The following is a 22467-nucleotide window of genomic DNA, read 5'->3' as shown; positions in this document are numbered from 1 at the left end:
TTTATAATAATAGTAATTACTATATATATTTTTTGTTTAAATTTTTAATAAAAAATTATATAATTTTATGTATTATTCAGTGCAGGATACGGAAACATACTGTAATACCCTAACTATCAAAATGTCACACTTCCGGCTACGCCCCTCTGATAGTTCGGGTATTACGACGACTCTTAAAATATTTAATTCTAAAATATGAGCCTGTTTAAAACTTAAACCGTATTTTTCAGAAGACCGTTTAAAAGGTTACATAACTCCATAGTTTCAACCATACACATACATATACACAGTATTAACTTATAAGCTTTACATAAAACAAATCCTATCCCTCTTACAAATTGTGAAAGATAAAGGCGAGGGAAATAATGAATAATAACTAAAGCAATACAAAACATCGCGACAATAACGACTAGGTAAACTCTTCATGACTTCTGCGTCCATATCCTGAAAAGAAAATCTGTAGGGGGTGAGAACATCATCCTCGAAAGGATTCTCAGTAGAGGGTTTCGAGAATTACTATAATAGGATATGTGAAGATAAAACTCTTTTTAAAGCATAGTGATTAATAACCGTCTTATGTATATATCCTTTTAAAACCCAAAGATTTACCATTAAAAACCTGAAATCCTTTCTAAAAGAGAAAACTGTTATTCCTTCAAAAATTCAAAAGACTTTCAAAAGGTTTTTCCTAAACAGCATGAATGACCAACCTGTTTCAAGCATAGGTTCATTAAGTCTATGCTGAACCAGTTTAGTTTTGCATACTTTACTAAATCAGAAACACAAACCAGACACAGTCTTCAGCCCATCTCATAATCAACCACGGCCTTAGACCCAAGCAACTCAATCAATAACCAGTTCATTATAATCCAACCAATTTTCAGTCACAAACACAAGTAAGAAGGTTCAAACACAATCAAGCGGTTATATCAAGTAGAGCAATTAGCAATTAGCAATTAAACATAACTATTCACATAGGCAAACCAATTACAATATGCACACCCAAACAATGTCATATAAATGCATATGATGCATGCCTGTTCTACTGGCCATGAGCTCACGTGTCGGTTATGTTGCCAGACCCGACTCGGATAAGCGGGATTAAACCACCATCCTTATCCGTAGGTTCCACAAACAAGCGGGACTAAACCACCATCCTTACCCAGAACACGCAAATGGGATTAAACCACCATCCTTGCCAAATAATTTATCAATATGTGAGCAGGATAAAACCACTATCCTCACTGTAGGTGGGATAAAACCACCTTCCCTGCACAACAGTTTACGCACTGAGCAAGCGGGATTACACCACCATCCTTGCCAGGCCAAAAAACCCTCGTCATATTCTCAGTAACACCCACAGTCAATCAGACTCAAAAATTTATTTCAATAATTATTCTTGGCTCACTTTCAAATCACAAACGTATTCAGTTTACATCTTGCCAAGAACCACTTTTCTTAAGTAAATTTTCTTTAAAAAAACTTCCAAACAACTTTATAACCATGCCAAATTCAAAATCTCTTCTAAAAGACTCAAAATCACTCATTTTCAAATCATTCGCTTCATCACTTTGAAATCAAGAGTTATTAATTAACAACCTTGGCAAAGACTCAAGACTCTAGGGAAGAATAACCTGTCTTATTTCTTAAACTCTTCAGAAATTCTCGGAATCATAGTTACTTAAGTTGAAATCAAAGAAAATAAAGATTTAAAATCAAAACCAAAGCATGTAAGCCAAGAGTTCCAAACCAGTTTCAGAACCAAAATTATTTAAGTCCAAAAACCAATTTCTTTTCATTCTTAAATCGGAAACTCTCCCAAAGGCTCAGAATTGTTTAGTCGAAATTTAAAGAATACTTTAAGAGCAATACGAAATTAATTAATCAAAGTTCAATTTCTTTCAAAATCCGCTAAACTCACCCAGAGGTACTTCTTTAACCAAACTTCAAAACATATGCCCTTTCATATTTAAATCAATCGGGAAACATAAACTTTTCTTAAACAGCTTAAACTCGAAACACGAATTTCTTAATAAATCAAGAACCAATTAATAGAACCTCTCAATTCCAAATCCTTTTCTAAATCACATTTTAAAATAGAATCTTAATTTCATAAAAATTTCGGTAGCATCTCCCTTAAAACTTGGACTTTGCCACCCTTTTCGGTCCCAACCAAACCATTCCACAACCCTCTTTAATAGGTTCAAAACCAAATCTATTCAAAATCAAGATGAAATCAAAAGTGTATACTATTTTCATATTTTAAGAAAACCAATTCAAACTAAAACCAATTTCCAACGGATTTAACTCAATTTCAAAGCTTTAAAGAAACAACTTTAAAGAAACACTTCAAGAACCGTTCGTTTCACAAAACCAAACAATAATCCAATCAAACAAGCATTCATATCCATCCAAGACAGCCAAACAACACATAAGACTTATACAATCACTAAAAATATATTTCTCGCATAAATATTCATATATAATAATTTCAATTTATAAAGTATGGTTTTCTGAAAAGTCCCTACCTCAATTGCGACTCAATTACGTGACAAAACTCCATTTTCCTCTTTGCCTGTAATGCAACAGCCGCAATCTCAGCTCCAAACCACTTTTGCATCAACTACAACAACTCTAATCGTAACATATAATAACCAAAACTCAATCATATAATAAATAACGCCACAAAAACTCAATTAAGATAACAGAATAGTGACAAAAGAACTTTTTGGAACGAAAAGGCTTACCGTAATTAAGAAGAAACTGAACCAAGTAATGGCAGCTTCAATCGCGACCCCCAATAACCAGAACTTGACCCTACATTACCAAAACCTCAGAATCTCTAGCTAGACATAATAGAATATTAATTTTCAAGAGTTTCGGGACGAAGATGCTTACCGTGACAAAGGATTAAAGAGTGAACCAAACCTCAGAAGCTTCAGCGGTAGTTCCGACGGCCATACACGACAGGCGATAACCACTGCAGCAGCCGGTTGGGCAGCGATAGCTTCTGACGGCGATAGAAGCTCTGGCAGTGCTCTCTCCTCGAGTTTCTCCGACAACAGTGGCGCGAACGTCGGCGACTACCGTGGCTGGGAGCAGCTCCTTCGGCGGCGAGGAACAAGGACCCAACGACGACGGCGATCGACAGCTTCTTCCCATCTCTCCGTGACACTCTTCTCCATATGTCTCTCCCTCTATTTCATGTGGTGTCGAAAGCAGCTCGACAGAACGGCGGCAGTACGAGCTTGGCAGCGGCGACGCGTGGCAGGTTTGGTGGCTCAGTGGGGACAACACAGCTAGCAGCGGTGAGCATGAATAGCGGCGACCAGCTGAGCGGAAGCTCCCTCACTCTCCTCTTCTTCTTCCTCTGATCTCTCCTTTCTCGGATCTTAGTTTCTCTTCCCTCCTTCCCCTGATTCCATTTCCCTTCACTTTTTCTTTCTTTTTGTTTTCTGAAGCTGCAAAGTGGGTGTTTGGGGGAAGGAGGTGGATGCTGGTAGTGTTAGGAGGGTTAGGGTAGAAAAATTATGGTGTTGTGTGTGTGTGTGTTAAAATTAGGATTAGGGTTATTTGGGAATGTAACACCCTAACTACCAAAGCTCACGCTTCCGTCTGCGCTACTCGGATAGATAGAACATTACGACGACACTTATCTTATTTAATACTAAAATATGAGCCTGTTTAAAACTTTAAACCGCAAAACCGCTCCCAAAAATACTTTCGTTCGACAACATACATCCATAGATACCATACAACTTACAAAAACTCATAAAGAGTACATCCATATATATACATACATATATATAAACATAAATAATATTACAAGCATTATCCAATACAGAGCCTATCCCTCTTACAGAATATGTAAAGATAAAGGCGAGGGTACAATAAAGCATAATCTAAAGCAATACAGAGCATCTCAAAAATAACTAAATAAACCCTTCGTGACTTCTGCGTCCCAAAATCCTGAAAGGGGAAAATGTAGGGGGGTGAGAACATCATCCTCGAAAGAGTTCTCAGTAGAGGGTTTTTGGGAATTACTATAATAGGATACGTGAAGATAAACCGTACCAGTGATTAATAACTGTCTTATGCCTCTTTTCAAAAAAAAAAACGGTTTACAATAAAAGGGAAATCTGAAATCTTTTCTAAAAGAGAAAACTGTTTATTTAAAACAAGATTCAAAAGCCTTTCAAAGGTTTATCTATGCCGAACCAAATTAACATTTCATACATTTTCAAACCATAACCACAAAACCGAAACCAACCATCGATCCATCAGAATTCAACCATGGCCCTAGGCCCAAACAATGCAACCAACAACCAATCACCACAATCCAACGAGTCCCAGTTGCAAACATAGATAGGAAGTTCAAGCACAAATAAATAGTTACGGCAAGTAGAACAAGTAGCAGTTAATCTCAAATAGTCACAAAGGTAAACTAAGTACAATATGCACACTCAAACAATGTCACATAGATGCATATGATGCATGCCTGTTCCTAGTGGCTGATGATATCATCTATCGGTTATAGAGCCAACCCGACAAGTCCTGGTAGCTAACCATTGGACTGTCCCTCTGTCGTGTCTCCCCAACTCGAGTTATACTCAATATAAACTCGATCATAATCATGATCCATATCCATCACCCTCACTGGTGAATATTTATGGGGGTGAGCTTATCCGGGGCTTTCACAGTGCCCGGCCACCCTGACGATATAGGGTTAAAAGAGCTTCAAGTCTCAACCTGGAGCACGTGGTGGCTAGCCACTGCTTTCTCCCAGGGAAACCTTTATCTCCGATAGTGGAAGTGCAATATCACAAATTATCAATATCTCAGCATATATGCTTTCATTCTCAGCCATGGCTCAACATCCATCTCAGCCATCCGGCTCACGGTTCAATCCAGAACCAGCCAATATTCATAATCATACACTGCCATTCCAGCTCACAACAAAACAGCACTTCCACATTCAACATCATCAATTCATAAAATCGCATTTAAGCCATAAATCACTTTTTCTCAAATTATTTCACTTTGAAATCAAGTTTCAACTCTTTTCAGCCTTGGCATTAAAGATCTCATTTCTCAAATCATCTCAGGCTCACAAGCCACTTTTACTCAAGGTAAATTCCCCTTTGAAAACAATGCCACTCTCGGCATCCTCTTTCCAAAACTTCCATAACCATGACAAGTTAAAGATTTATTTTGAAATATTCAAAATCATCCATCCAACAATAGAATTTTATAACAAAAGTTTCTCGGCAGAGTCTCAAGTCTTTAGGGGAGAATAACATAACTTATTTTGCCAAATTCACTTAAAATCATTAAAACCTTGGCTTCTTGATTTGAGTAATAAAATAGGGTTTAAGTCAAACTGAGTCACGTAATCATTTACTTTTTTCAAAGCCGTTTCCTTTACTTAGGCAAAACCAACTTCAACCCCCATGATAAATTCTAGAACGTTTCAACCGTTCAAAACTATTTTAGTCTTGCAAGAATTCAGAATTCAAAGAGTACTTAAAACCTTTCTCAAAACATTTCAAAATAAAACTTATCAATAGACATTCAGGTTCTTTCAAAGCCATTGAAACTCCTCTAATTGAAACCATCAAGTCAAATTCAAAGGCATTGCCCTTGTCACATTTAAAACAGGTTTAAAACATAAGTTTCATCTAAATAACTTTCTCCTGAAAGAGATACAATGCCTTTCTTAAGAAGCAAGACTAAATCACAATTTTCTCTTTAATAATTCATTTCAAAAGCATGAATCATCCTTTTCTTGATAATTCAAATAAAGACTCTGATTTTATAGAAATTTTGGCAGCACCTACCCTAAAACTTGGATTTTGCCAACCGGTCTGGGTCCCAACAAAACCATTCCACAATCCTTTTCAACAGCCCAAAATCCAAAAATCAATTAAAAGGCAAGCCAAAATCCAACAGTCAATCCCAATACCATATTTCAAGAAAACCGTTTCAAAAATCAAGTCATTATCAGCCGAATAAACTCATTTCTAAAGCTTCAAAGAAACAGTTCAGCAACAATCATTTATCAAAAACCAGATCATTTAAAGCAAGCCAGGCTGAGTTCAAGAGGGTATTCTATTTTTCACATTCTTAAGAAAATCAACTCAACTCAAATCAATTCCCAACGGATTAAACTCGATCTCAAAGCTTTGAAAGAATCAACTTCAAAAGCATTTCGTTTCACAAAACCACACAACATTCCAACCAACAAACGTTCATAATCAATCGAGACAAATCCAACCAAACATAAGGTCGATACAATCACCAATTACACATTCTCTCATAGTAGTATCCATATATAATAATTCCAATATATAAAAGTATAGTTTTTGGAAAGTGTCCTACCTCAAAACGCAAATTCCATAACCCAAACGTCTCACAGAGTACTTTTCGCCTCAATCCGAAATCAACAACCAAAATCCCGACTCCACTTGATTTTCGCAACAATCTCAACGACTCTAATCGCAACATACAACAATCAGGACTTTACCCCACGTTACCAAAATTCATATTCATTAACCAACACAACGAAATACTAACGTGAGGCTTTCCAAAACATACTTACTTACCGAAACGAAGAAGGAACAGATGAACCGAACAGCAGCGGTCTCCGAACCGATTCGGCGGCAGCTTTAAACGTGACCCGTAATAACCGTAGCTTGACCCTATGTTACAAAACCTCAGAATCTGTGGCCAAATATAGCAGCATATTGATTTTCAAGAGCTCCGGAATGAAGATGCTTACCGTGAGAAAGGATTAAAGACTGAATCAAACTACAGAAGTTCCGGTGATGGTTTTGGCGGCCACAATAGCTTCTCCAACAGCCATACACGACATGAGACAACCCCTGTTGCAGCTGGTTGGGCAACGGCAGCTTCTGACGGCCATAGAAGCTCCGGTGGCTCAATAGTAGCCCTAAATCTCGATGTGCAACCACCGAGACTCAACCCCCAGAAGACAGGGTTTCCGGCAGAAATTTTTGACAACCACAGCCGCGACGGCACAGCTTTCAGTAGGATCAACTAGTGGCGGTAACCTCTGAACAGCTACGGCGAGTTTCATCAGCGGCGGTAAGAACGACAGCCCAGGGGTGACGGCGACGCGGCTCCACCATCAGTGATCGAGAAACACAGTAGAGGCGTCTACCCCACTCAACGGTGTTCTCCCCCTCACTTGGCTTTCCTCCAACCATGATCTCCTCTCTCGGCAGACCAGAAAAACAGAAGCGGAGCGCTATCGCGACTTTCTCTCGGAAGCTGATAAGGACGACGACCGCCCTAGTAGCAACGGAGACAGGAGTGGCTTCATCACCAGCAACCAGGCGCGGCAACGGCGTGGTGGCGATGCAGCAGAGGCACGCGACGGTGACAGGCGGCAATGGCTTCCCCTGTCGCACTCCCTCCGCCCTTCGTCCCCTGTTCCTACCCGATCTCTTTCTCTCTCTCTCTTCCTGCTCGCTGGCGGTGGCACAAGTGGTGGCGATAAAACCCTTGTGGTGGTGGCGGCAGTTCAGTAGGGACGAGCTTCTCCGTCTCGTGTGCAGCAGCGTTGTTGGGGAACATAGAAACAGCGGTGGCACCAAGTCCTTCTCCCTCTCTTCTTCCCTTTCCCGATTCTGCCTTTCCTTTTCTTCAGGGAAAGCAAAGGAAAATGCGTGTGTTGCCGCTGCTGAGAGCAAGGAAAGGTTGGGGTGTGGCTGAAGGGAACCGGGTCATGGGTCAGGGTTTCAGGGTTAGGGTTTTATTTTCAAAAATTAGGGTTAGGGGCATTTTAGTAAAATTCAAACAAAATTGGAAAAAATATAGTAATTGAAACTCAATTAAATCCAACACTAATTGTATATGGAAAATACCATTTGCTCATCAATTTTACAAATTATTTTCAATAAAATATTCAAATCCAATAATTGGAAATAATATAATTAAATCGTTTATTTTCCCAAAATAGCAATATTAATATTTAAAATATTACTTATCTAATCCAAGTCATATAAAATCCTTATTATTTCACAACTACCAACTTTATAATTTGAATATAGAAAATAATCTAATAATTATAAACTTGGATAATAATCATAACTTATCTCAAATTCAATAAATTAAAACTTGCCTTAATAATCTTTAATAAAATAATTTCTGAAATTAAGGCTATGCATAACTATATGATTTGAGACTTTATCATAAAAGACTTTTCAAAGGTTCTGGGTCTTACATTTTACCCACCTTATAAAAATTTTTGTCCTCGAAAATTGATACAAAACGAAAGTCTCATAACAGTTCACCCTTGAACACATTTAAGGAAGAAGCAAAAATATCTCAGCATATAAACATATATACGGTTTTTCAAATACTTGGATGGTCGTATGCATAAAGATACAAAGGTAGGAGTGTGATTGCAAAGCAAACGTTACAAGATAGGCTCAATGCACAAGGTCATATGATCTCAAGGCTTTACAAAAACTTGAGGGGCCAAAATAGGGTGCACATCAAGATAGGCGTACACAAGGCAAAGTGGTAATTAGTGTGGTAAAAGGCTGCAAAGCATGTTGGTATTTAAACAGCAGCATAACATTCGCTGACAAATCTCATTCCCACTTCAGAACTTCAATTTCTCAACTCCACCAATCATTTTACAACCTCATAGCCAATCATAAGCCTAACAATGGCAAGCTCGTTTGCAAGAAACGAAACATCCACAACTCATAACATGGTACACCTACTGCTTCACCTTCCATATACACATATCGCGTCTTAAATGACTAACGCATCGCATTACTACGTTTACAGATCGCACTTGACCTTAAAATAATTCTCAAGTCTACTCAGGAGGATACGATATTTTAGAAAGGAGAAACACATGTCAAAGATAATAATCATAGATTTGAGAGAATGTATCCAATTCCAGATAAACAAGGATGCTCAAGCAATGAAGTTTGCTAGAAATAAATCAATTGATAACTTCAAAGATAACCCTTGGATAAGAGGAATCCAACAGGACCAATGAGAAGAAAATCAGCGCATTAGTTTGAAACAAACTCAAGATGGGTCGAAGAAGTATGAGGTTTATAGAAGAGAATACTTCAAACCCTAGACAAAGCTCACAGAATTCAAGAGCACGATTAAAAATACTTCCGAATACATTGTTCATAAAAGAATCGAAAACTTGCGAAAAATTACTTCGCGGTCTAAAAGAAAAGTTAAGCAACAAGCCTCCTTCAAGAGAAAAATAAAAGCATAAACGTGGCTTTGCTTTTAATACGCTTTCATGTTGAAGTAGATCATGTAGAGTTTTAAAAACAAACTGTACAAAGGTTTGGCTAAGAGCTAAAATATTTCCTCAAATATTTTAGAAAGATAGTTAGGTGCACAATCTTAACCAAAAGTAGTTTAGAAGACTCGGAAGAAAAATCAAATGCTTCTTTGAAAATCCTCAAGGCCCATATTCAAACGAGTGTGTATAAACTTATGGCAAGGACGAAAGAGGAAGTTAAACTCTTTTTAGAAAAGAAATTCCGAGGTAAAAATTTGCTTACAATCTGGTAAGGAAATAAGTGGTACGTTACTAACAAACAAGTTTCCATTAAATAAGGAAACTTTTCAAAACTTCATTTAAAATAGCGTATGTGATGAGCGGATAATTTATACGCTTTTTGGCAGTGTTTTTATTATGTTTTTAGTATATTTTAGTTAGTTTTTATTATATTTTTATTAGTTTTTATTTGAAATTCACTTTTCTGGACTTTACTATGAGTTTGTGTGTTTTTCTGTGATTTCAGGTATTTTCTGGCTGAAATTGAGGGACCTGAGCAAAAATCTGATTCAGAGGCTGAAAAAGGACTGCAGATGCTGTTGGATTCTGACCTCCCTACACTCGAAGTGGATTTTCTGGAGCTACAGAAGCTCAATTGGTGCGCTCTCAATTGCGTTGGAAAGTAGACATCCTGGGATTTCTAGCAATATATAATAGTCCATACTTTGCCCAAGATTTGATGGCCCAAACTGGCGTTCCAAATCAGCTTCAAAATTCCCGGCGTTTAACGCCGGAACTGGAACAAAAGTTGGAGTTAAACGCCCAAACTGGCACAAAAGCTGGCGTTTAACTCCAGGAAAAGTCTCTACACATGAAAGCTTCAATGCTCAGCCCAAGCACACACCAAGTGGACCCCAGAAGTGGATTTTTACGTCATTTACTCATTCTTGTAAACCCTAGGTCACTAGTTCACTATAAATAGGACTTTTTGCTATTGTATCTGGACCTCATGACACATTACACGTTTCACATTGTATCTTCTACGGCATGAGTCTCTAAACCCCATGGTTGGGGGTGAGGAGCTCTGCTGTGTCTTGATGGATTAATACAATTACTACTGTTTTTCATTCAATCACGCTTGCTTCTATTCTAAGATACCACTTGTTCTTCAACCTGATGAATGTGATGATCCGTGACACTCATCATCATTCTCACCCATGAACGTGTGCCTAACAACCACCTCCGTTCTACCTCCGATTGAGTGTGTATCTCTTAGATTCCCTAATCAGAATCTTCGTGGTATAAGCTAGAATCTACTGGCAGCCATTCTTGAGAATCCGGAAGGTCTAAACCTTGTATGTGGTATTCTGAGTAGGATTCAGGGATTAAATGACTGTGACGAGCTTCAAACTCGCGATTGTGGGGCGTTAGTGACAGACGCAAAAGAATCACTGAATTCTATTCCGACATGATCGAGAACCAACAGATGATTAGCCGTACTATGACAGAGCGCATTGAACATTTTCACTGAGAGGACGGGAGGTAGCCATTGACAACGGTGAAACCCAACATACAGCTTGCCATAGAAGGAGCCTTGCGTGCTTGAAGAAGAAGACAGTAGGAAAGCAGAGATTCAGAAGATAGAGCATCTCCAAAACCTCAACCTATTCTCCATTACTGCAAAACAAGTATTTATTTCATGTTCTTTTACTTTTTACAATTAAATCTAAGAAATATTGATATCCTGACTAAGAGTTACAAGATAACCATAGCTTGCTTCAAGCCGACAATCTCCGTGGGATCGACCCTTACTCACGTAAGGTATTACTTGGACGACCCAGTGCACTTGCTGGTTAGTTGTGCGGAATTATAAAAGTGTGGTTGTGATTTCGTGCACCAAGTTTTTGGCGCCGTTGCCAGGGATTGTTCAAGTTTGGACAACTGACAGTTTATCTTGTTGCTTAGATTAGGAATATTTTATTTTTGTTGGTTTAGAGTCTTTTATTTGAGTTTAGTTTCATATTTTAAGTTTGGTGTCAATTGCATGCTTTTATTTTCTTTTAATTTTTCGAATTTGCATGTTCCTAGTCCTTTCTTGATCTTTAAAATTTCTAAGTTTAGTGTCTTCTTTGTGTTTTCCTTTAATTTTTCGAAAATTTGTGTTGGATTTTCTAAAAATTTAAGTTTGGTGTCTCTTGTGCTTTTATTTACTTAAAAATTTTTTTTAAAAAACTTTGTTCTTGGTGTTCATCTTGAACTTCAAAGTGTTCTTGGTGTTCATCTTGACATTCAAAGTTTTCTTATTTGTTCTCTTTGTTTTGATCTAAAATTTCTAAGTTTAGTGTCATTTTGTTGTTTTTCTCTTTCCTCACTAAAATTCAAAAAAAAAATATCCTTTCCTTACTTTACTCATAAATTTCGAAATTTTGCTTTAAATTAGTCAAATATTTTCAAAATCATATCTTTTTTTTTAGTCAAGTCAAAATTCTAATTTTAAAAACTGATTTTTCTTCAAATCTTTTTCAAAAATCAAATCTTTTTAATTTCTTCAATCATATCTTTTTATTGCAATCATATCTTCTCAATCATATCTTTTTCAAAATAATTTTCAATCATATCTTCTTAATTGCTAATTCCAAAATCTTTTTAATCAATTAATTAATTTAGTTTTCAATTTGCTTTTACTTCTTTCTAATTTTCGAAAGTTCTGTTTTATTTCTCATTTACTTCGTTTTATTTTATTCGGTTAATTTTACTTAAAATAAAATAAAAACAAAAATAATAATAATAATAATAATATATTTTACCTGCAATCCACATCATCTCCCTTTCTCCATCATGGACCTAAGTGAGAATGAGCAGTCCAGAAGGACTCTGGGGTCATATGCTAACCCCATTACAGCTGCATATGGAAGTAGCATATGTATACCTCCCATTAAAGCAAGCAGCTTTGAGCTAAATCCTCAACTCATTATCATGGTGCAGCAAAATTACCAGTATTCCGGTCTTCCACAGGAAGAACCTACTGAGTTTCTGGCACAGTTCCTACAGATTGCTGACACAGTACGTGATAAAGAAGTGGATCAGGATGTCTACAGATTATTACTGTTTTCATTTGCTGTAAAAGATCAAGCTAAGAGGTGGTTGAATAACCAACCCACAGCAAGCATAAAAACATGGAGACAGTTATCAGACAAATTCCTGAATCAATTTTACCCTCCAAAAAGGATGACACAGTTGAGGCTGGACATCCAAGGCTTTAGACAAGAGGATAATGAATCCCTTTATAATGCCTGGGAGAGGTATAGAGGTATGCTAAGGAAATGCCCCTCTGAAATATTTTCAGAGTGGGTACAGTTAGACATCTTCTATTATGGGCTTACAGAAAAAGCTTAGATGTCTTTAGACCACTCAGCTGGTGGATCTATACACATGAGGAAGACGATTGAAGAAGCTCAAGAGCTCATAGATACGATCGCTAGAAATCAACATCTATACTCAAGCAGTGAGTCCTCTATAAAAGAAGAAGCTACGGCAGTAACTACTGAACCTAACCCTTAAGAACAGATGGTTGAGCTTAATCAACAATTACTTCTGATGACAAAACAGTTAGCAGAATTTAAAGAGATGCTCCAAGAAACTAAAATTGCTAACAAGAATATAGAATCACAGTTGAACCAGACAAAATAGCAGCTATCTAAACAGATAACAGAAGAATGCCAAGCAGTTCAACTAAGGAGTGGAAAGACATTGAATAATTCGGCTCAAAGTGGCAAAAATCCAAGAAAGGAACAACTGACAGAGGATAACCAAACCACTGCCCAAAATCCCTCTGAGGACAGTAAGAGCCCAGAGAGGAATACTTCTGGCGTTCAAACGCCAGAAAAAAAGGAAAAGTTGGCGTTAAATGCCCATTCTTTGCCCAGTTCTGGCGTTCAAACGCCAGAAAAGGGTGGAAAGCTGGCGTTAAACGCCCATCCTTCACCCAGTCCTGGCGTTCAAATGCCAATGAGGAATCAGACACCTGAGAGTGCTGATAGTGACCCCTCTAAGAAGGCTTCTCCAACCACCTCTGTAGGGAATAAACCTGCAGCAACCAAGGTTGAAGAATATAAAGCCAAGATGCCTTATCCTCAGAAACTCTGCCAAGCGGAACAAGATAAGCAATTTGCCCGCTTTGCAGACTATCTCAGGACTCTTGAAATAAATATTCCGTTTGCAGAGGCACTTGAGCAAATACCCTCTTATGCTAAGTTCATGAAAGAGATCTTAAGTCATAAGAAGGATTGGAGAGAAATTGAAAAGGTGTTTCTCACTGAAGAATGTAGTGCAGTCATTCTGAAAAGCTTACCAGAGAAGCTTAAAGATCCTGGAAGCTTTATGATACCATGCACATTAGAGGGTACTTGTACCAAGAAAGCTCTATGTGATCTTGGGGCAAGTATCAACCTAATACCTGCATCCACTATCAGAAAGCTTGGCTTGGCTGAAGAAGTCAAACCAACCCGAATATGCCTCCAACTTGCTGATGGCTCCATTAAATATCCATCAGGCGTAATTGAGGACATGATTGTCAAGGTTGGGCCATTTGCCTTTCCCACTGACTTTGTAGTACTGGAAATGGAGGAGCACAAGAGTGCAACTCTCATTCTAGGAAGACCTTTCCTAGCAACTGGACAAACCCTCATTGACGTCCAAAAAGGGGAATTAACCCTGAGAGTCAATGAGGATGAGTTTAAGTTGAATGTTGTCAAAGCTATGCAGCATCCAGACACCCCAAATGACTGTATGAGCATTGATATTATAGACTCTCTGGTGGAAGAGGTTAATATGACTGAGAGTCTCGAATCAGAGCTAGAGGACATTTTTGAAGATGATTAGCCTGACCTGGAGGAATTAGAGGAAATAAAAGAAATTCTGAAAATTCCTCAGGAAGAGGATAAGCCTCCTAAACCCGAGCTCAAGCCACTACCACCATCCCTGAAATATGCATTTCTGGGAGAAGGTGACACTTTTCCAGTGATCATAAGCTCTGCTTTAAATCCACAGGAAGAGGAAGCACTAATTCAAGTGCTAAGGACACACAAGACAACTCTTGGGTGGTCCATAAGTGATCTTAAGGGCATTAGCCCAGCAAGATGCATGCACAAGATCCTATTGGAGGATGATGCTAAGCCAGTGGTTCAACCACAGAGGCGGCTAAATCCAGTCATGAAGGAGGTGGTGCAGAAAGAGGTCACTAAGTTACTAGAGGCTGGGATTATTTATCCTATTTCTGATAGCCCCTGGGTGAGCCCTGTCCACGTTGTCCCCAAAAAGGGAGGCATGACAGTGGTTCATAATGAAAATAATGAACTGGTTCCTACAAGAACAGTTACAGGGTGGCGTATGTGTATTGACTACAGAAGGCTCAATACAGCCACCAGAAAGGATCACAAAGGAATAGAGGTGGATCAAGCTAAGGTGGAGGTAATTGAAAAATTACCACCACCTGCCAATGTTAAGGCAATCAGAAGCTTTTTGGGGCATGCAGGATTCTACAGAAGGTTTATAAAGGATTTTTCAAAAATTGCCAAACCTCTGAGTAATCTGCTAGCTGCTGACACGCCATTTATCTTTGATAAGGAGTGTCTGCAGGCGTTTGAGACTCTGAAAGCTAAGCTGGTCACAGCACCAGTCATCTCTGCACCAGACTGGACATTACCATTCGAACTAATGTGTGATGCCAACCACTCACACCTCTCCATCTCCTCCATTTTCTTCTTCTCCTCTATTCTTTCTTCTTTTGCTCGAGGACGAGCAAACCTTCTAAGTTTGGTATGGTAAAAGCGTTGCTTTTTATTTTTCCATAACCATAGATGGCACTTAAGGCTGGAGAAACTTCTAGGAAGAGGAAAGGGAAGGCAGTTGCTTCCAACTCCAAGTCATGAGAGATGGAGAGATTCATCTCAAAAGCCCATCACTAAGAAAGAGGATGGAGCAAACAAAAGAGCCCACTCATGGACCTCAACAAAAGCAACCATTATCCTCCATGAAATCAGAGAGGAGCAACAAGGGTAAGGAAGAGACATTGAGGAGTTCAAGCACTCCATAGGATCTTCAAGAAGGAGAACTAGCCGTCATCACTAAGGTGGACCCGTTCCTTAATTCCTTGTTCTTATTATTCTGTTTTTCGATTTCTATGCTTGATGTTCTATCTATGTTTGTGTCTTCACTACATGATCATTAGTATCTTAGTGTCTATGCCTTAAAGCTATGAATGTCCTATGAATCCATTACCTTTTTTAAATGAAAAATGTTTTTATTACAAAAGAACAAGAAGTACATGATTTCAAATTCATCCTTGAAACTAGTTTAATTATTTTGATGTGGTGACAATACTTTTTGTTTTCTGAATGAATGCTTGAACAGTGCATATGTCTTTTGAATTTGTTGTTTTAAGAATGTTAAAATTGTTGGCTCTTGAAAGAATGATGGAAAACGAGAAATGTTATTGAGGATCTGAAAAATCATCAAATTGATTCTTGAAGCAAGAAAAAACAGTGAATACAAAAAAAAAAGAAAAAAAAAGCAAGCAGAAAAGCCAATAGCCCTTTAAACCAAAAGGTAAGGGTAAAATAAAAAGGATCCAAGGCTTTGAGCATCAGTGGATAGGAGGGCCCACAGGAATAAAATCCTGGCCTAAGCGGCTGAGCCAAGCTGTCCCTAACCATGTGCTTATGGCGTGAAGGTGTCAAGTGAAAACTTGAGACTGAGCGGTTAAAGTCATGATCCAGAGCAAAAAGAGTGTGCTTAAGAACCCTGGACACCTCTAATTGGGGACTCTAGCAAAGCTGAGTCACAATCTGAAAAGGTTCACCCAGTTATGTGTCTGTGGCATGTATGTATCCGGTGGTAATACTGGAAAACACAGTGCTTTGGGCCATGGCCAAGACTCATAAAGTAGCTGTGTTCAAGAATCAACATACTTAACTAGGAGAATCAATAACACTATCTGAATTCTGAGTTCCTATAGATACCAATCATTCTGAACCTCAAAGGATAAAGTGAGATGCCAAAACTGTTCGGAGGCAAAAAGCTGCTAGTCCCGCTCATCTAATTGGAGCTAAGTTTCATTGATATTTTAGAGTCTATAGTATATTCTCTTCTTTTTATCCTATTTGATTTTCATTTGCTTGGGGACAAGCAACAATTTAAGTTTGGTGTTGTGATGAGCGGATAATTTATACGCTTTTTGGCATTGTTTTTAGTATGTTTTTAGTATATTTTTGTTAGTTTTTATTATATTTTTATTAGTTTTTATTTGAAATTCAATTTTCTGGACTTTACTATGAGTTTGTGTGTTTTTCTGTGATTTCAGGTATTTTCTGGCTGAAATTGAGGGACCTGAGCAAAAATCTGATTCAGAGGCTGAAAAAGGACTGTAGATGCTGTTGGATTCTGACCTCCCTGCACTCGAAGTGGATTTTTTGGAGCTACAAAAGCCCAATTGGTGCGCTCTCAATTGTGTTGGAAAGTAGACATCCTGGGATTTCCAACAATATATAATAGTCCATACTTTGCCCAAGATTTGATAGCCCAAACTGGCGTTCCAAATCAGCTTCAAAATTCCCGGCGTTTAACGCCGGAACTGGAACAAAAGTTGGAGTTAAACGCCCAAACTGGCACAAAAGCTGGCGTTTAACTCCAGGAAAAGTCTCTACACATGAAAGCTTTAATGCTCAGCCCAAGCACACACCAAGTGGACCCCGGAAGTGGATTTTTACGTCATTTACTCATTCTTGTAAACCCTAGGTCACTAGTTCACTATAAATAGGACTTTTTGCTATTGTATCTAGACCTCATGACACATTATACGTTTTACATTGTATCTTCTACGGCATGAGTATCTAAACCCCATGGTTGGGGGTGAGGAGCTCTGCTGTGTCTTGATGGATTAATACAATTACTACTGTTTTTCATTCAATCACGCTTGCTTCTATTCTAAGATACCACTTGTTCTTCAACCTGATGAATGTGATGATCTGTGACACTTATCATCATTCTCACCCATGAACGTGTGCCTGACAACCACCTCCGTTCTACCTCCGATTGAGTGTGTATCTCTTAGATTCCCTAATCAGAATCTTCGTGGTATAAGCTAGAATCTACTGGCAGCCATTCTTGAGAATCCGGAAGGTCTAAACCTTGTCTGTGGTATTCTGAGTAGGATTCAGGGATTGAATGACTGTGACGAGCTTCAAACTCGCGATTGTGGGGCGTTAGTGACAGACACAAAAGAATCACTGAATTCTATTCCAACATGATTGAGAACCGACAGATGATTAGCCGTGCTGTGACAGAGCGCATTGAACATTTTCACTGAGAGGACGGGAGGTAGCCATTGACAACGGTGAAACCCAACATTTTACAGCTTGCCATGGAAGGAGCCTTGCGTGCTTGAAGAAGAAGACGGTAGGAAAGCAGAGATTCAGAAGATAGAGCATCTCCAAAACCTCAACCTATTCTCCATTACTGCAAAACAAGTATTTATTTCATGTTCTTTTACTTTTTACAATTAAATCTGAGAAATATTGATATACTGACTAAGAGTTACAAGATAACCATAGCTTGCTTCAAGTCGACAATCTCCGTGGGATCGACCCTTACTCACGTAAGGTATTACTTGGACGACCCAGTGCACTTGCTGGTTAGTTGTGCGGAATTACAAAAGTATGGTTGTGATTTCGTGCATCAGTATGCCACTTTAAAACAACTTTGTCAAAATTGAACGATGGTTTCCATTACAATCAAGCAGCTTAAAAATAAATTCAATTTAGAACTCCTTCAAAGAGAATTCAAACTCCTTTATAAAATTCAAAACAAGACTCTAAAGGTATACTTGAAATCACCATCTCAGAAGGATATTCAAGAAAATTAGGATGTACTTAAAAGGAGTCAAGCCATACAAGAAAAGATCTTAAATCAAGGTTTTTCAAACAAGATCCACTAGGCATGAAACATCAAACAAGCTTTTAGTTGTTCCAAAAGAATACAAAAGTCATAGGAAAAGACAACTCATTCATTAGTAGCTCTGAGTCCAACATTTTTAAAAGAACCACAATGGCATAAGCAATGTGGTATGCTAAATCAAGCTCAAATAAAAAAATAAACTAGGTAAAGTTTATCAAACAAATTCAACCGGGATAAAAGCGAAAAATCCTTCCTTTCCAGAATTTTGAAAAGTACCCAAATACATAATCAAATGAAGATGTGCATTGGAACTATAGTAAAATTACTAGAAAGTCAAATTGTAATTTAAAATATATGCAGTTCTACAAACCAGTAAAAGTACGGACAAGGTATTAGAAATAAATAGTTGTTAAACTGTATAAGAAATCTTTAAAGTTTCACATATAGATAAGTGTATATCTAGTCAACAGCAATTTTTATAAAAATCTCAAAATTGGCTGTGATCACTGTCAAATAAGAGAAAAACTGAATCAACAAGTTCTCCAAGAATGGACTCGGAATCCGGAGTTAAAATGCACAACGCAATAGGACAAGTTCAAAGCTATAGCAAGGAATACATGAATTAAGGACTCAAACAGAGAAAGATAGATGCAACAAGGGTTTCAAACAAGCATATGCACTTTAAGATCAAACAAGAATGCATATGAATAGAGGAATAGAGTTAGAAAATTAAACCACCTTTCTAAAGGATTAGCGAACAAGAACTTCAAGTTAGGATATGAAAGAACTGGTCGACTCAAATAGAATTCAAGACACACAACTGAATAGCCTCGAGAAATAGTTTCCAACGTTCCCAAAACCCGTGATTCGCTTTACTCAAAACTCGTATACCATCTATGATAACCCAGCAGTGCTATCATATACATAATTCACTAGTATTAAGCCGGCCAAATTTAATACCAAGAATTATGCAATGCAAGACTAATAGCATTAATCAATAGACCGTCATGTGCATAAAACTCTAATTCTCGTCATCCGACAAGACCTAATACATGAAAAACGCTCAGAGTATGCAATTGAAGCATAGTCAGTCCATTCCTCAGGCTCTATAGAAAAGACCACTCTGATACCATAATGTAACACCCTAACTACCAAAGCTCACGCTTCCGGCTGCGCTACTCTGATAGGTAGAACATTATGACGATACTTATGCTATTTAATACTAAAATATGAGCCTGTTTAAAACTTTAAACTGTAAAACCGCTCCCAAAAATACTTTCGTTCGACAACATACATCCATAGATACCATACAACTTACAAAAATTCATAAAGAGTACATCCATATATATACATACATATATATAAACATAAATAATATTACAAGCATTATCCAATACAGAGCATATCCCTCTTACAGAATACGTAAAGATAAAGGTGAGGGTACAATAAAGCATAATCTAAAGCAATACAGAGCATCTCAACAACAACTAAATAAACCCTTTGTGACTTCTGTGTCCCAAAATCCTGAAAGGGGAAAAATGTAGGGGGGTGAGAACATCATCCTCGAAAGGGTTCTCAGTAGAGGGTTTTTGGGAATTACTGTAATAGGATACGTGAAGATAAATCGTACCAGTGATTAATAACCGTCTTATGCCTCTTTTAAAAAACAACGGTTTACAATAAAAGGGAAATCTGAAATCTTTTCTGAAAGAGGAAACTGTTTATTTAAAGTAAGATTCAAAAGCCTTTCAAAGGTTTATCTATGCCGAACCAAATTAACATTTCATACACCGAAACCAACCATCGGTCCATCTCAATTCAACCACGGCCCTAGGCCCAAACAATGCAACCAACAACCAATCACCACAATCCAACAGAGTCCCAGTTACAAACGCAGATAGGAAGTTCAAGCACAAACAAATAGTTACGGCAAGTAGAACAAGTAGCAGTTAATCTCAAATAGTCACAAAGGCAAACTAAGTACAATATGCACACCCAAACAATGTCACATAGATGCAAATGATGCATGCCTATTCCTAGTGGCTGATGATATCATCTGTCGGTTATAGAGCCAACCCGACAAGTCCTGGTAGCTAACCATTGGACTGTCCCTCTGTCGTGTCTCCCCAACTCGAGTTATACTCAATATAAACTTGATCATAATCATGATCCATATCCATCACCCTCATTGGTGAATATTTATGGGGGTGAGCTCATCCGGGGCTTTCACAGTGCCCGGCCACCCTGACGACATAGGGTCAAAAGAGCTTCAAGTCTCAACCTGGAGCACGTGGTGGCTAGCCACTGCTTTCTCCCAGGAAAACTCTTATCTCCGATAGTAGAAGTGCAATATCACAAATTATCAATATCTCAACATATATGATTTCATTCTTAGCCATGGATCAACATCCATCTCAACAATCCGGCTCACGGTTCAATCCAGAACCAGCCAATATTCATAATCATACACAGCCATTCCAGCTCACAACAAAACAACACTTCCACATTCAACATCATCAATTCATAAAATCGGCATTTAAGCCATAAATCACTTTTTCTCAAATCATTTCACTTTGAAATCAAGTTTCAATTCTTTTCAGCCTTAGCTTTAAAGATCTCATTTCTCAAATCATCTCAGGCTCACAAGCCACTTTTACTCAAGGTAAATTCCCCTTTGAAAATAATGCCACTCTCGGCATCCTCTTTCCAAAACTTCTATAACCATGACAAGTTAAAGATTTATTTTGAAATATTCAAAATCATCCATCCAACAATGGAATTTTATAACAAAAATTTTTCGGCAGAGTCTCAAGTCTTTAGGGGAGAATAACATAACTTATTTCACCAAATTCACTTAAAATCATTAAAACCTTGGCTTCCTGATTTGAGTAATAAAATAGGGTCTAAGTCAAACCGAGTCACGTAATCATTTACTTTTTTCAAAGCCGTTTTCTATACTTAGGCAAAACCAACTTCAACCCCCATGATAAATTCTAGAACCTTTCAACCGTTTAAAACTGTTTTAGTCTTGCAAAAATTCAGAATTCAAAGAGTACTTAAAACCTTTCTCAAAACATTTCAAAATGAAACTTGTCAATAGACATTCAGGTTCTTTCAAAGCCATTGAAACTCCTCTAATTGAAACCCTCAAGTCAAATTCAAAGGCATTGCCCTTGTCACATTTAAAACAGGTTTAAAACATAAGTTTCATCTAAATAACTTTCTCCTGAAAGAGATACAATGTCTTTCTTAAGAAGCAAGACTAAATCACAATTTCCTCTTTAATAATTCATTTCAAAAGCATGAATCATCATTTTCTTGATAATTCAAATAAAGACTCGGATTTTATAGAAATTTTGGCAGCACCTCCCCTAAAACTTGGACTTTGCCACCCGGTCCGGGTCCCAACAAAACCATTCCACAATCCTTTTCAATAGCCCAAAATCCAAAAATCAATTCAAAGGCAAGCCAAAATCCAACAGTCAATCCCAATACCATATTTCAAGAAAACCGTTTCAAAAATCAAGTCATTATCAGCCGAATAAACTCATTTCTAAAGCTTCAAAGAAACAGTTCAGCAACAATCATTTATCAAAAACCAGATCATTTAAAGCAAGCCAGGCTGAGTTCAAGAGTGTATTCTATTTTTCACATTCTCAAGAAAATCAACTCAACTCAAATCAATTCCCAACGGATTAAACTCGATCTCAGCTTTAAAAGAATCAACTTTAAAAGTATTTCGTTTCACAAAACCACACAACATTCCAACCAACAAACGTTCATAATCAATCGAGACAAATCCAACCAAACATAAGGTCGATACAATTACCAATTACACATTCTCTCACAGCAGTATCCATATATAATAATTCCAATATATAAAAGTATAGTTTTTGGAAAATGCCCCTACCTCAAAACGCAAATTCCATAACCCAAACGTCTCACAGAGTACTTTCCGCCTCAATCCGAAATCAACAACCAAAATCTCGGCTCCACTTGATTTTTGCAACAATCTTAACGACTCTAATCGCAACATACAACAATCAGGACTTTACCCCACGTTACCAAAATTCATATTCATTAACCAACACAACGAAATACTAACGCGAGGCTTTCCAAAACATACTTACTTACCGAAACGAAGAAGGAACGGATGAACCGAACAGCGGTAGTCTCCGAACCGGTTCGACGACAGCTTTAATCGTGACCCGCAATAACCGGAGCTTGACCCT

At 37.9% G+C, this 22467-nt stretch overlaps 1 long non-coding RNA gene across 1 annotated transcript; it reads right to left on the bottom strand.

Moving 5' to 3' along the window:
- Positions 205 to 22405, bottom strand: LOC110271257. The gene is made up of 2 exons (XR_002361764.1): positions 22146 to 22405; positions 205 to 444 (listed from the first exon to the last, which is right to left on the bottom strand). It is a non-coding gene; the product is annotated as an uncharacterized LOC110271257 (long non-coding RNA).

The sequence above is a fragment of the Arachis ipaensis genome, chromosome B04, assembly GCF_000816755.2.
Source record: "Arachis ipaensis cultivar K30076 chromosome B04, Araip1.1, whole genome shotgun sequence".
Classification (NCBI taxonomy): domain Eukaryota; kingdom Viridiplantae; phylum Streptophyta; class Magnoliopsida; order Fabales; family Fabaceae; genus Arachis; species Arachis ipaensis.
Note: the sequence above shows the minus strand (reverse complement) of the source record. Positions and strands in the feature narration are given on the sequence as shown.